Below are 15852 nucleotides of genomic sequence, written 5' to 3'. Positions count from 1 at the left end.
AAAAGAAATTTCCAACTACATATAAGAACTACTGTGTTCTGATATTGATGACTTCATTATTCTCTACATGTAAAATGTCACACAGTGAAGAATACTGAATTTTTAATTTTAAAAATTAATTTCTATACTATCTATTAGACATGCTTAGTCACAAGAACAGTGATAAAATGAAAACGGGAAAGATGTTCCCTTTTTCGTCTCTTCCCTTCAATAGAAATCCTGGTTTGTTATCAAATTCTGATATTTTCTTTCTTTGATACAGTCTCACGTCTGTCAGAGTCTAGGTAGGAGGGTTTTTTGTGGTGGTTGTTTTTGTTTTTTTTTGGCTGCCATGTGCATGAGAACTGACCACTAAATAAATCTTTAAGGTACTTTCCCAGAGAAGATGTGCTGTCCTGATTCATCACAGACTGTGTGAGTGAGCATCACTGCCCAGGATGACCTCTTGCCCTATCCGCTGATGTGGCAGCAGGCATTGTTCATTACCACTTGTCCAGGCTGTGCCCTCCAGTCAGAGCAGTGATGGTTCTGCTCTCAACTGGCTACATGCATTTTTAGACCATGCACTCGAAAATGAAATATTAAGAGAGAACGGAGATACTGTTCTTGTCAAATCCAATGGCTGTACAATATAATTAGGACCCTACCATATTTTAAAAAGATCACTTCTGTAACTGCACACATTTAGCTACTTGTATTTTAATATCCTCCGTCCTGTGTGATTCAGTACAGAGTCGTTGGTAGCTGTGAAAGTGATAAAAAGCTTTTCAGAGAAACCTAAGGGGGCGGACATAGGGGATTGGGAGCAAAGGGAAAAAACGAGCAGAGATCTGCAGGTAGGAGTGGACATCTGCATAAGAACACCAGAGTTCCGCGTTATGGTACCAAAATCAAGAGTCCAGGCAGAGTCAGGCATGAGTCAGGGTTGGCCTTACAGGACAGGGAGGCTTTCGAGATTTTTCTCCAGGAAAAGCCTGAAGAGCTGGGAGGAAATAAGAGAAAGAGAGAGGGTAGCTTTGCGGAGAGGAGGTCAACTCACACTGAAGACCGTGGCCGAGTTTCTGATGGGCAGGGAAATGATGTCAAAGAGAAACACCAGGAAACGCCCAGGCTTTGTTGACAGGAAAGGCATCTTTCTCCTGGTTTTGTTTCGCCATTCTTCGCATAGACAAGTCCATCAGAGACTGGAGAGAAGGGAAATTATTAAAAAGTTTGCACCAGTGTTAGCAGCATTAATTCTTAACACACAAAAGGAGACAAGAGATTATGGATTATTGAAGGAGTGCTGAAACTCAGGATTGATGTACAGTTCAGAGCCCAGATTTCCTTTTATGTGCCACTAGGAGAAAACACTTGCAATTGACTGATTCTATCAACTTCTCTGTTTAGCCCTCCAATTTTAATCAAATAAAACTGAGACAGGCATTAATGGCTCATTTGCAATTAGCCAGTCTTTCTGGTCAGGTCTCCATGCTGACATGCATATGCTAATTGGAGATTAGTCATTTCCTTGGATTCACTTCGTCATCCCCAGAAGCTGTGCAGTGGTTGGGCATCATTGCTTTTGGTCTGGCTTGGAGGCTCAAAATGGCATCTCTGGCTATTCAGATAAGCCCTGTTTGGAGTGCTGTCTGGCCATCCCAAGGGCAAAGAGTTAGTAGTCCCAGGACCCTCACGCAACTGTTTTTTTTTTTTTTTTTTTTTTTTGAGTCAAAACAGACTGACTGTGCATACCTGCTTTGTCACTGACAGGGCTGTTGTCACAACAGGAAGCTGCTCTTTCAGCAGTAGGTGTGCCAAGCCCCTCCTAATGAATTGTAGATTGAGAATCTCATTCTCTTGCTACTCTCACTTGAGGATCGGAGTAATTATTTCCTATTGCCCTTTGTGGAATACAGTTATAATTGCATTACTGTTAACGGCGTTCACATTAACACTTAATTGTTAATGTCCTCCTAATTTGGAAGAAATCATCACCTCTTCATATTTCATTGCCAGAAAGAGTTGTTAAACTCAAAGAGAATCATTTAAGGTTTTCAAATACAGGAAGGGAAACGATGCTAGAACTCAGAGGCAGAACTTGTGCAGTGACTTCTCTCCATAGGGGTGTGTGTGTGTGTGTGTGTGTGTGTGTGTGTGTGTGTTCAGAGTCTTGAGTACACGCAGAGTCAGGCGTAAGTCAGATTTGGCCTTGAAGAGCAGGGACGCTCTTGGGCTTTGTCCAGGGAAAGCCCAAAGAGCTGGGAGAAACTAAAGAGCAGTGGGAGGGGCAGCTTTGGGGAGGTCAGCTCACACTGATGACTGTGGGGAAATGACATCAAAGAAAAATAATCAGGATTGTGCAACCGTGTCATTTGGAGGTTAAGCCACGCTGCGCCGTCCTTCTCTGGGAGTTAACAGGGGTTCCTGTGGTGTGGAGAGGACTCTGGGGCTTGTGGTAGGAAAAGGGTAGTAACTTTCTCTCTTAGCTAGCATCCTGTTTGAGTGCTGAAAGATGCATTAACAGGGAAAGAAAGACATCACTGTGGTAAGGCCAGCCAGGCTGTGGTGGGCTCATGTTAGGCTTTGAAATTCAGACGGCGATTAATTTCTTCCTTTATAATACACGGAATTGCCTGTTATTAACAGCCAGGCGATTCCTGGGTCTAAGTCTACAGCAGGAAATGAAAACATTTGGGGGAAGTCTTTGTTTAAGATTATAATAACGATGATAGCAATAGCTGATAAATAATGACCGAGAGGAAGAGAAAATGCCAGAATTACCTCTGTGCTCAACCCTTCAAGGGGATGCTGGTTGGGGGGCACTTGCACTTAGGGTGGACACTACAGATTACTTGTTTAGTAGGAAATTCTTTGAGGGAAGAAAGACTAAAGGGAAGTTGGAGCCTAGGAGCCTACTTCTAGGATGCTCGGCCTGCACCTCCTCACAAGCTGCCTCACAGTCAGAATCCTCTAATGCTTGGCAAACTCTGTTTCTACTGTACTGAAATTCTCAGTTTTAAAAAGTTTGTGCATGTGTGCTGTAAGCGTAGAGTTCACATGGTGGGATTGCTGCCCTTCCCCTTTACCTGAATTTCCAGGGATCGAACTCAGGCCATCAGGCTTGTGTGTCAAGCCATGATACTGCCCCCCACACCCCACCATATTGAAATTCCTAATAGTGTTTAACAAGCCCCCAACTCCCTTTTCATTTTGTGCTGGACCCTGTGCATTCCAAGCCCTCCTGGTGGTAGTGGCAGAATGTTGTTTAGATTTCAGTGAGTGTGCAAGCAGCCTGATTCTCAGCCACCCGTGTGTAATTAATTAAATTCTCTACTCTTATCAACGCACCGACTGGTTTGACAACATTTCAGGATTGTTCCTTTTGAAAAAGGTCATTTACTTAAGCGGCTGTATGCCAAATAACCTGTTTGACCTAATTTCTTAGAAAACTGTTCAACTGGTTATTTCTACATCAAATATAAACCATAGATCTATGGGAAGATTGATTAATGAGTTTAGCAATGTATGTTTTAATGTACAATACAGTTGAGACAAAAGAGCTGTTGGAGCTGGTGCATTCCCCCAAATATTTGAACACTTGGGAGGCTTGGGATGCATTCCTAGACCTCCCGGGGAGATTAAAAAAAAAAAAAAAAACGCATCCAGCCGAGCAGTAGCTTGTGGGTAAGGAGGTCACCTGGCACCATGGCCATAGTGAATGGGCCTTTAAATTATTCTGTGGCTTGCCTTGGTTTTCTGTTATGTACTGACCAGTGAGAAACTATGCCATTCACTCCATGTTGCTTTGTGACTAAGTCCCTTTGTTTCCTGTAACACTCTCCTTGTCCATGTACAATCTAAAAAGTTCTGTCATTAACAGCAATTTGGTCTTTCCCACCTAAGGGTGACAGTTTTCAAGAAAATATAGTGCGTTTTGACAGTGTGAGTCTTGCCTATTTAAAGCTACGAGTAGATTTAAAAAAAAAAAAGCGGGTGATAAACTTTCTTTGGGACAAAACAAAGGACCGTCATGATTTCCCTTCGTTTTCAGAAATCGTGATCCCGTAGCCCCTGACACACTTTAAGCCATGTTTGACGTGATGCCACTTTCCAAGAAGAAAGCCCTGTGGCTTTCTGCGCTGTCCGTTCTGCAGAGGCATGGGCGGTACTGAGGGGCAGAGAAAGCGTGAACTGATCATGAAAAGACAAGAATATGTACTTCGTTTAAGAGTCTGGGCTCAAATGCCCGTATTCCTATATAGCTGTAACAGGGCTGTGCGCTCACTGCAGAAAGACGCCCCAGCCTTGATTTTATATCTGCTTTACCTTGACTGGTTCTCCCTGGTCTTTCTTGCCAAGGGAAAGGGAGGTGGGCAGTGGGTCCATGGTTGCTCTTGCTTCAGCCTGGGGAAGACACAGCTGTACCTTACCTTGCTTGCATCTGAACTTGCTGCCACAGTGCCCAACTTTGACTGTTTCTACGGAGTCTGACTGAAGCTCACCCTTGGTGTCACTGAGCTTTTGCTAACCAAAGCAAATGGGTGAATAAAGCTGCCTGAGGTGTCTATTTGTGATGGTCAGAGTTTCCCTGACTTAACGCATAGCACTTGTTGCAGAGTTTACTTAATTTGCTTATTTCAAATAGATGCTAATAGCTTTTACCTAATATTTTTTCATAGAACCTTAAATTTTTAAATGAAGATTTATTTATTTATTATGTATACAGTGCGCTGCCTGCTTGCACCCCTGCAGGCCAGAAGAGGGCATCAGATCACATTACAGATGATGTGAGCCACCATGTGGTTGCTGGGAATTGAACTCAGGACCTCTGGAAGAGCAGGCAGCGCTCTTAAGCACTCCAGCCCAGAACCTTAAATTTTTTTATTATTACCTTTATTTATTTAGGATATGTGTGCGAGATCGACCATGCCATTCTACGCATATAGAGTCTCCAGCCCTGTTCATAAGAGGGTTTTAGCCTTCCTGAAATGCTATTTTGCTATAAATAAAAACTTGCGAAAATAATCTCGCAAGGCTCTGATTTTGATGCCTCCTGTCTATAGGTCAAAAATAGAGACTAGCCAGCAGTAGAGAGGTGTTGGGGACCTGGTAGTACCCGGGCCAAGGCTATGGGAGAGAATAACCTCACGGTTCTGATTCATTGTTCACAAATGTTGTGTCTTTGTAGCGCCTGTAGTTCTAAAGGGATAGGCCACTCTCTGCAAATCCTGCCTTGAGGGACAAGATTTGGTAGGAGCCTAGGAAGCCCCCCCCACTTGTTACACTCTCTCAAATTCTACTATTACAATTATTGCTTTAGATTTATGTTTCGATTTTGTTCAGTAATTACCTATTTAAATGTAAATTACTCTGTAACCTTTTAGTAGTCTTCTGAAGATTGCTTTACCTTCTTATGGGGACTAAGGTTCCACCAAAGAACAGAGACTAGACATCCAGCCTTGGAAAGATCCAAAGAAATACTTAAAGCACACATTATACTCTGCTTAGTTAGCTTGTGGCTTCTTCAAGATTTCCTTTAGCCTAGGATAGCCCCTCTTCTGTCCCAAGTGGTGAAGGCTTTCCGTTGCTTACTGAACTCGCCACACTAACTTACTATTGGCTCCTTTAAGTTAACTTTTCTCTTCTTCTAGACACCAAGTGAATGAAATGAGGACAGGAAACAAAACATCATAGTCTGTGGCACAAAAAAGGAAAGCAAGAGTCACATCATAAGTTTCTGTAAGGTGATTGCACAAGAATATTCCTTATGCAACCCAGCTGGGAGAGGTAGCATTCCATTTCCCCAGATTTGGCCCAGTGACACCTGCCTTGTTCCCATATGTATGACTCATTGAAACCGGCAGACAGGAAACTTGTTAAGGTGTGGACACAGAAGATGGAATTTGAAAGAGAAATTATTTCTATTTTTCCCAGCCCTGGTTTCCAGCTCTCACTGAGCTATCTTTCTCCTGACGCTGCTGGCTGCTGAGAATATGTGGGCAGGGAGGATAAAGCATTATCTCTACAAGCATAGCACTGGTTCAGCATTTAATGCTGGCATCTTTGACACAGATTACGGCTTAACACAATTTATGACTTGTCTATTGTTTCTAGATCCACAGCAGAGGCTTTGGGAGCACAGCAGAGGCTTTGGGGGCACATCGGATGCTTTGGGGGCACAGCAGAGGCTTTGGGGGCACAGCAGAGGCTTTGGGGCACATTGGAGGCATTTGGGAGCACAAGAGGAGGCTTTGGGAACACAGCAGCGGCGGATACTAGCAAAGGTGCACTGCTTCAATGAAAAATGCTGTGAAACTGTCTTAGCTCTATACCAAGTGCTGGGTGACATGAGGTGAGTCCCTTGCATCCTAGTGCGCTGCATCTTCCTGTCTAAGTTAGAGATGAGGAGAGGGTAGTGATGCTTTCTTCACAGCAAGATTGATTCCTGGCTGCTCTTGGTAAGATCAGGTGGTATCTACACATGGGGCATTCACTGTCAGGCCAGAAATCATGAAGCCTTAGTTTCTTCCTCTTGTCCTTTTTGTTTGTTTATTTTTATTGAGACAGGGTTTCCCTGGCTGTCCTGGAACTCACTCTGTATACCAGGCTGACCTCCAACTCAAGAGATCTGCCTGCTTCTGCCTCTGCCTCCCGAGTGCTTGGGTTAAAGGCGTGCACCAATTTTTAAAATATTAAAATATAGTTTTCAATTTTTAAAAATATTAAAATATAGTTACATTGCATCCCCTTTCCTTTCCTCCCTCTAACCCTTCCCATACCCCCTTCCTCATTGCTTCTTCTCATATTCATGGCCTTTTGTCTTTGTCGAGAGAGAGATGTATATATGTGTTTGTGTGTGTGTGTGTATAACAGTTATATACATATAAATATGTATTTATATGTATATTTGTATATGTAATTTAATATAATAAAGATATATATTTATATATAGTGAAGCACACACACATACACACACATGAGTGTGTGTGTATGTTTATGAATATGTGCCTAACTATATAAATGAGCCTGAGCCTCTTAGTGTTACCTATATGTATATGATTTCAAGGCTAACCACTTGGTGTTGAATAAACAAGTGGGGCTCCCTTCTGTGGGAGACTTTGTCCTGTTCATGGCATTCCTTAGCTGCCTGTAGCTCTTTGTCTATAGTTGGAGCCCTGTGAGGTTTCCCCCTGTTGGTGACACTGTGTTGCCAGTCATTTAGGTGAAATATCCCGGATGAAGCCTCGGTAATTTCTAGGAGATGCAGCCTCATGGCAGATTTCTTAATCTCCTGCCTCCTTCAATCTTCCTCTCTTTTTAAGAAAACCTTAGGTGCCACAGTTGTGTTGTAGATGAGTCCGTTGAGGTTCCCCTTCCTTTTCACTTGACACATTCAGTCTTGTGTTGCCCAGATTGGGTATATCTTTTGTGTTGCCTTTTCTTTATTTGCTTTGTGCTCCCACCTTTTTTTTTTTTTTTTTTTTTTTAACGTGTGTGTATGTGTGGTGTGCTTGCTGCGAAAGGCTAAAAGCTAACATTGGGGGCCTTCCTCCAGGTTCCAGGGAAGGTTCTCTCGCTGCAGCTGGAGCTTGTTCATTAGGCCAGTCCAGCCAGTTGGCTCTGACATCGCCTGACTCTACCTCTCCAGCAGAGAGGTTATCACAGGCAGGCTTCCATGTCCCCTGGCTTCTATGTGGGCTCTGCCCCTTCCACTTCAACTGCAGGTACTCTATCCGTGGAGGCTTCTCCCCAGCCCATTTGCTTTGCTTTGACACGGAGTCTTTTTGTACAGCCAAGGCTGGCCTTGAACTCGCACTCCTAGGATCACAGGCAGGTACCACCGTACTTGAACCCTGCCTTCATTATGGAGTAAAACATTTAAAGTGAAGATGCTCTCCTCTGCTGCTTCCACCATCACTCTCCTCGGGGCATTTCTCATGCTGGGATAGGATCGCTTGGAACCAAAACGTTGGTAATTCTTTAACTGCCTGCATGTGGGGTTATGTTCTTGGGACTTGTCAGAATGCCATGAGCACCATCCTGGCCCCTCTGCCAGAGTGGCTCATACTCTGCTTTGCAAAGCCAAGTATTCACGTGGCATCTTTGGGGAAAAGCAGTGGGACGCTGGTGTTCTGCTCTGTAGGAGCTGCCCGAGACTCAGACGTCCAGATGAATTTTCCTACTGTACGGCAGAAGCTGTGACAGAACAAGATCTAGGGGACAGGAGGGAAGGACATTGGCTGGTCCTAGAGGTGACCTTCAGCCATTTTCTTCAGAGGCTTAAAGGCTGTAGTTCATTCTCTGAGTGTACGCAAGAAAAGATGGCCTCAGGGGGAACTTAGAAGTCAAGGTGAAGTCTGGGTAATGTAAGTCATAATTTGGGTCACACTTGAAACCCCAAAGCTTTGCTGTCACCGTTGGTGACCATTGGCCTAAGGAAAAGTGCAGTGGTTTGGAAACTTCCTCTGAATTGTTTTGTTTCAGAGGGGCGAAAAAACCCTCACACAGAATGGAACGTTTGGGTCACAGGTGTAAACCCTTAGGCTCTGTTTCCTCAGTGAGCTCAGTGCTGGTCTGAAGGACAAAGAAAGGGAAAGGAAAGGAGTTTCCCATTAAAACCAGAGTTAGGATGGCCACGAACACACAGTCCTTGTGGGCGTCTGACATCAGCAGGGAGAAGAGAAACTGCAGCCATGGCATCCAAGTGCTCATCCTCCTCTGGCCATGATGGATTTGTCTGCCAGATTCCTGCAGGGTTGTTTCTCTGTGATGAGGAAGGGTTAGCTGCTTGGGGACTGGTGGTTAATTTGAGCCTACGGGTAACCCTCCTCTTGCCTGGGATTGGTGTTGTGGCACTTTGCTCTGTGGGTTTAACTACATTGGTGTGACAGCATAGGGCTGATTTATTGAAGTGCATGATTTATTGAAGTGCATTGTGGGAAACTGATGCAGGAAAATAAACTCCTCGCCACCTCCAACGAGAGGTGTGGCTGGGGACCTGTGCGGGAGCCCTCTGTGACGCCTGACTTCTCTGTGAGACTAAGAGTCAGATCTGTCCTCTGAGGGAAAAACAGACAATGGTTTGGAAGCTATACCACCACCAAGGCTTGCCAGAAGTACATTCTTGCTCTTTCTAGTTTCTTCTGGGCCCTGGGCAGCATGGTCTCTTGCGTACCCCAGTTGTGAGATGGCATGAAACCCTTGAAGTGACTCTCTCATTGCTGGGGCTGAGTCTTCTAATCCCTCGAACAGATTTTAAAAAAAAAAATTTTTTTTTTGCTCTCAAAAATATTTATGTCAATTGTTTTGACCGAGTGCACAGATCTGGGGGCATTTAGTAAGTTATCCATGTACTCACATAGACTATCAGAACTGTCACAATTTGGCAGGGAGCATATTGGAAGATAATCCAGAAAATACTGTTTAATTTTAAAATTCTATTTTTTTCTGATAATATAAGAATTAAATTATATTTGAAGAAAGTTAAAGTTTTAAACAACAATTAAAAATAACTTTATAAATGGTGCTGTACAGTTTGTGTGTACAAAGAACAAGGGTGCCAGTCATGTGTCTGGTGCACAGACATGCATGCAGACAAAACACCCGTGCACGTTAAATGAATGCTTCAATGCTGTTTTCAAGGATGCTCTGTTAGAACTGACGACTGTACAGCCCAGGCCGCTTCATAGATGAGAAAGCAGAGCTCTCAAGACTGTGTGGCACAGCCAGAGTCACACTATAAGTCGATGACAGGAAAGGTTATGATAGAGCCCAGGTCTCCTTTAACCTGCTAGCTGTGTTGTCTCTCCAGTACAAATCTTCATGAAGTACTCCTCTTTATTCCTATTCATGAGCATCAGGTTCATAAATGTTTTGAACCTTAGCACAATAGCAGAAGGATCAAGTGCCTATGAGTCCAAAGAATGGATTTGGGAGTCTTTGGGAAGAAGAGGATAGAACTTGGTTTAACCGAGACCCTTGAGGTATTTATTGCAGATGTGTACTGCTTTTGGCATACGTGACAGGAATTCTGGGTAACACTGTCTCATGTAGCAGGTTCTGCATTTTGGTCTTGTTGGATATTTTCATCTTTGATTTTTTTTCTTTCTTTCTTTGCTGTGTTTGAGTGATAGTAAAATCTCTGAAAGGTTTGGGAGGAGGTGTTTGCCCTGAACTGGTGACTAAGATAAGGGAACCTAAGAACACGGTTGCTCCACAATGGCCATGCTATGTATAATGCGGTTTATCTTGTATGTAGACTAGGACCTTTTTGCACGGGGAGGTTTACTATGGGCTCAGTTTCTGTTCAGGATGACAAGAGCATTCAGGAACAATACAGGATTTGTCCCATTTACTCACTTGATGTCATTACTGAAACCTTTTAGAGGTAGGGCCTCACTATGTAGACCAGGTTGGCCTTAAACCCAGAGAGATCCCTCTGCCTCTGCCTCCCTGAGTACAGGGATTAAAGGTATGCCCCATTACACCCAGCCTTCTGTGCTAAAACTACATAAACAGGAAGATGTTTGCCTGTTTCTCCCCTCCCCCACATCTTGTCTAGTTTTCTTTTTATTCTTTTGTTTGTTGATTTAGATACAATGTTTCTCCACGTAGCCTCTAGCTGGCCTTGAACTCACAGAGATCTGCCTGCTTCTGCCTCCCAAGTGCTAGGGTTAAAGGTGTGTACCACTGTGGGGCTGGAGAGATGGTTCAGAGGTTAAGAGTACAGATTGCTTTTCCAGAGGTCCTGAGTTCAATTCCCAGCAACCACATGGTGGCTCACAACCATCTATAATGTGCTCTAGTGCCCTCTCCTGGCCTGCAGGGGTACTTGCAGGCAGAGCACTGTATACGAAATAAATAAAGGTGTGCACCACTATGCCCTGCCTTCTTTCTGATTCTTCCTTCTGCAGACTTTCTTCTACATAGACTCATACTTTCATACTGCTTCTGAATGCTGTAGAGTTTTATTCTCTGCTGTGAAGATAATACGTGTGTGTGTGTGTGTGTGTACACACATCTGTCTGTGTGTCTCCTATGTGTATATATCCTGGCGTTTAAGTGACCTCATATTTTGTAGTGTGTCTGGCCTGTCTATGTCTTTGCGTATGTATTCTGGCATTTTAGTGACCTCAGAGTCTCACCACATTCTCCATAAAAGAAACATTCTCAAGACTTGCAGGAAAGCATTGGTCAAGAGGTTGCCCAGTGCAGGACACTTTGGAATTCCGTTAATGTGTAGCCTGAAGCAGAAAGTGCCGGTTGGTTTTCCAGGCTCTGAAAGTATGCACAAGCATTTGGTGAGAACTTCAGAACTCGGCTAAGCTGTCTTTGATTCCAAAGATATCCCTAGGGCCAGTGAATAAATTACAGATGCTTTTAAAAATATTATTTAATGCTTATATTAAATAATTGATTCTTGACTACGTAGGCTAATCACATTATTGCTACATTGGCTTAATTTTCTTCACTCACATTTAAAATACTACTTTGTTTAAAAGGATGCTAACAGGCTCTCTTGCTGTTCTGTATAAAGGGAACACTGCTGACCCCTGAGCCACAGAAGTTCCTGGTTTCTTTAGCTGAGGAATGGTGATCCCCTTTCCTCTTGCTTAGATTATACCTGTAGCGTCCTTTTCTCTGTACTTAATATCTGACATGTGAGACCTCTCTTCAGGGTGTACTGACTACATTCCCAAAGATGCTATTTGGAGCTTGATGTCAGTGACTTCCTAAGTGGTACCTTGAAATCCTGAAAGAACTCTGCAGAATAGCATTGTTTGTGTTCTCAGGCAAGCTTCATCTACAGGTGTGTACTTAGTCCTTGCTTCATATGAAAACTGCTTACAATTGTGTGTTGTAATGATGGACATTTTAACTAAGACTTTTAATCTCTCCCATATTGTAACTCTTTTTTTCAAATAAGAATCTTTTGTTTTTAAATGGAAGGTCTATGGGAACTTTGAAATTCAAAAGGCTCTAGAGGTCACCATCTACTACAATTTCTACCTCTTTTTATTTAAATGTGCAGATGGCCAGACTTTGGGATTTCTACTGCTTTGAGAACACAGAGGACTAGGGGGCAAGCTCAGAAATGCTGGATTATTATGCCTAAGGTCCCCTTGGTTTTAACAGCTGCGCCTGCCATATTTGCATGACAGATAAGAAATGAATGTGAAGGGCCCTTTTGTTTTTCATACTGCATATCCTAGTACATTGTTCAAAGGGGGAGGGGTCAACAGGCTCATTTCTCCTCATTTCAACACGTATATTTCTCTGACTGTCATACACACCCATAGAAACCATAGCTTTCCTTGGGGAATTTGAAATTGATTAGCATCTCTGATGAGCACGTAAGCTTTATAATGTTGGTGTCATTTATCCCCTCTTTATTTTATTTTATTTTATTTTATTTTATTTGAGATATTGGAAGTAGGTCAGCTGTGTCCAGTTCCATCTGGCACATTTTTAAATTATGAAAGCTATTAGTTTGTTCAAATTTGTTGCTTTATAAAATTAAAAAGAAGAAGAAGAAGAAGAAGAAGAAGAAGAAGAAGAAGAAGAAGAAAGAAGGAAAGTAAAAAGCTGATATCTTCTCTAAGAATGAGACTCTACTCAGTCAAATTTTCAATAAATCAGTTACCCTGATATGCTTGCCGTGTGACAGACTGCAACCAAACCTCATTATTCATACATGTCTGTGTGATGTTACTGAATCAATTTGTGCTGTATCCATTTTGCACTCATGGATAGTTCACGGTCCCTTATGAGCAGAAATAGTCAGCAGGCAATAATAAAAGACACGAAGCAGAAATGGATGGGGCCCATAATCCTCTGCTTCATGGTGCAAGATCCAATTCTTAAATTCATTTTTAGTATCTTTTTTTTTTAAAAAAAAATTTCTGATCTCATCAATATGAGGACAGCGTCAACAGAATCGCAAAGCAGAGACATTTCAAATCCTTGGATTCTATTTAGCTCTTATCCTTCTGCTGGTTGTTAGCCAATATGTACTCCCTGGTTGTTAGGACAGATCAGTGCCACCTGGGATTCCTTATTGGTGATAGTAGTCCTCCTGTAACATAGTAGACGTCTCTCCTTCTAGAACTCTGCAGAAGCTAGAAGAGTTCAAACTGCACCAAATGAGTTCCCTTTGGAATGGCTGACGAGCTCCTAAGTCTGTAGAGGAAGGAATAGAAATTGTGATGGTTATAAGTGGCTGAACGTGGTGAGCCTTTGGAGACTGCACAGTCAGACAGTCGTGGCCACCGGGCGATGCTTTCTCAGGGGGATTCCAGGCCAGGCTCCCTGCTGAGGGATCACTTTGGAGCTGAGGTTTCCTCTGCTAGTGCCAGTGCTGGGCAGCACCACTCTGATCTTGTGATCTTATAGAGAAAGGAAATAGCAGGTCCCAGGTTTGTCAGCCTTCCTATCCACAGCGGTCTTGCAGCATCCTCAGTGCTGTCCTAGGATTCAGGTACAGTCTTCTCTCAGAGTTGTCATTTTGAGATCTGGGGATCTTTGACAACTGAGTCCACCTCTCTAAGTGGCAGTTTCTCAGCTGTCCAAATTGTTGTGTGATAAGTGATCGTCAAGTTCCTCTTTACTTCAATCTCTGTAGTCTTGGTTTTTCATTGATCCCTGGAACTCTTTTTTTCCCTCTGTATCCAGAGCAATTAAAAAAAATGTTCCAACTGATATCTTAAAATAAAACCTTCTTAATTTTAAAGTAATATGAAAGGAGAAATGCTTCCTAGGTCAAACAACAAAGGGGTGTCAGGTATAAATTCATGAAAAAGCATATTTCACTGTCAACATAAAAAATAATCATGAGCCGTGCTTAGAGGTCCTTTGTAGTGGATCATATTAGAAGAAAAAGATCTTGAATGCATTCATTAAAATATCAGCAAAACTGAAGTTTATAAAGAAAAACTAAGTTATTCTGTTTTTCCCCTGATAATATGATGGGTGATTAAAATTTCTATTTTATAAAAGACAAAACAATAGGAAAAAAAAAACCTCCTAAAAATGCTTGCTCTCCCATAGATGGCCTGGATCACTTAAAACATCTGCTTCACATTGGTTTGTGAAGCAGAAGAAATCTAGGCTTAGTTTCCCCTAAAGTCTTAGCAGATAACTCGTGATACTGACCCATGTTAAGGTTTTCTAACACTCATTTCTGCAGAGCAGAAGCACCATGCAGAGTGTTCCTGTACAACCGCAATTGCCGGTACCTCTGAGAAAGCGTTAGTAGTCCACCCTGAAGGTGCCTGGCTTCTCCTCCCTGCCTTGTCCACCCATGTTGTGCAATGGCTCTGTTAACGTTATGTCTAAAATTAAAGATCGACAGCTCTTGTGCAAACTTTGACTTGGGTAAAACTTTTCTTATCTCCAACACTATATTCAGGGTCCCACCTTTATACTTCCAGATGTAATTAGGAGTTTGTGGTTCCTTCTGTCACTTTGGTGGCACCCGATTCTGGGAGCACAGAAATTACAACTTATTTGTCATAACTGCCTGACGGTTCCACATGACACCTGGCCCACAGCAGGTTCAGCAAAGGCGTGTGAATAATCAGTCAACTTATTCAGTAAGAACAGCAAGCACATGAGGCCACTGAAATACTACCAAAAAAAAAAAAAGTGATTTAGTTAGCACTTCTAAATTATGTTATAAAGGAATAGCAGAGAGCAATCGAAGGTCGCTGCCGTGTCTTTTTGGTGGTAGTGTTGGTATTTATTGGTTATTTTTGTTTTTGTTTTTGTTTTTGTTTTTCCAGACAGAGTTTCTCTGTGTAGCCTTGGCTGTCCTGGACTCGCATTGTAGACCAGGCTGGCCTCGAACTCACTGGGATCCACCTGCCCCTGCTTCCCGAGTGCTGTCGTTAAAGGCTGTTACCTACCTCCTCTTTGGTGTGCTCTGTTAACAGGCTGTGGCCAGTCAGTAATGAAGAAGAAAATCATAAAAGTTGTATTTCTTTCAGCAACACTTGGCACATCAAGTTCTTGATTCTTAAGCCTGTTAAAATGCCAGGAAGGGTGTCAGCCATTGAGTAGGCCACAGAGGCTGTTGGGTGTTGTGCTGACTGTGGGGCCTGCCTGCAAACAGAAACAAAAGCACCTGAAGTTTGTCTGGCACAAGGGACTTTCTGCCTAGAAATCCACAGAGACCATGAGGCACAATGTCCGAGAGCTACTGCTCTGAGTTGAAGTGAACATCAGGCCCACACAGATGTGTGTGATGTCTTCCGAAGATACGCACAGCATTTATCCTTATAGGAAATGGTATTAAGTCCCCTCCCCCCAATCTTGGACAAGGGGGCCAAGTCCCACCGGGAAACTCACTTGAACAGGAGGTGACCCCTCCCCCCGCCCCACCAAGCAGCCAAGAGACTCAGTAGATCTGCTGAGACAAACATAGTTTGTTCCCTGAGCACAGACATTCCCCCTCCCCCAACTATTGGCACAGTTGCTACAGCCCGTGATGATTTCAAAACATCTCTTTTCTTTAAATAGGATGTTTTTTCAGTTCTCCAGAGGCCTAGCAAGATCTGAAAGGATTTGCTTTTGTGTGTGGCTGGTGGCTACACAAGCCACTTTTTACACCTTTACCTAAATGGGAAACACTGTGACTCAGTGCTTTGCATGTTAGAACAAGCCTGCTTGGATTGATGACAGTGCACCAACAGCTGGCTCCTTGGAGCACTGATGTGCACTGCCCTGACTTTACTAAACAACCATTACTTACTTCTTTTTCTTTCTTCGGTGCTTAAGCCAGTTTCTGCATGTTCACAGATGGGGGTGTGGAAATGGCTCAGAGCACACTGCGGAAAGAAATATGCCTGGTGCCTTATTCATTTAGGCTAAATT

General features: G+C 43.1%; 1 protein-coding gene across 3 annotated transcripts in view; it reads left to right on the top strand.

Annotated features, from left to right (window-relative positions):
• Positions 1-15852, top strand: part of EFNA5 (ephrin A5) — a 276214-nt gene that overhangs the window by 187692 nt on the left and 72670 nt on the right. The gene's annotated exons all lie outside the window — the stretch shown is intronic.

This window comes from Acomys minous (assembly GCF_964271855.1).
Source record: "Acomys minous genome assembly, chromosome: 4".
Classification (NCBI taxonomy): Eukaryota; Metazoa; Chordata; class Mammalia; order Rodentia; family Muridae; genus Acomys; species Acomys minous.
This window is presented reverse-complemented; position numbering and strand designations above follow the sequence as displayed.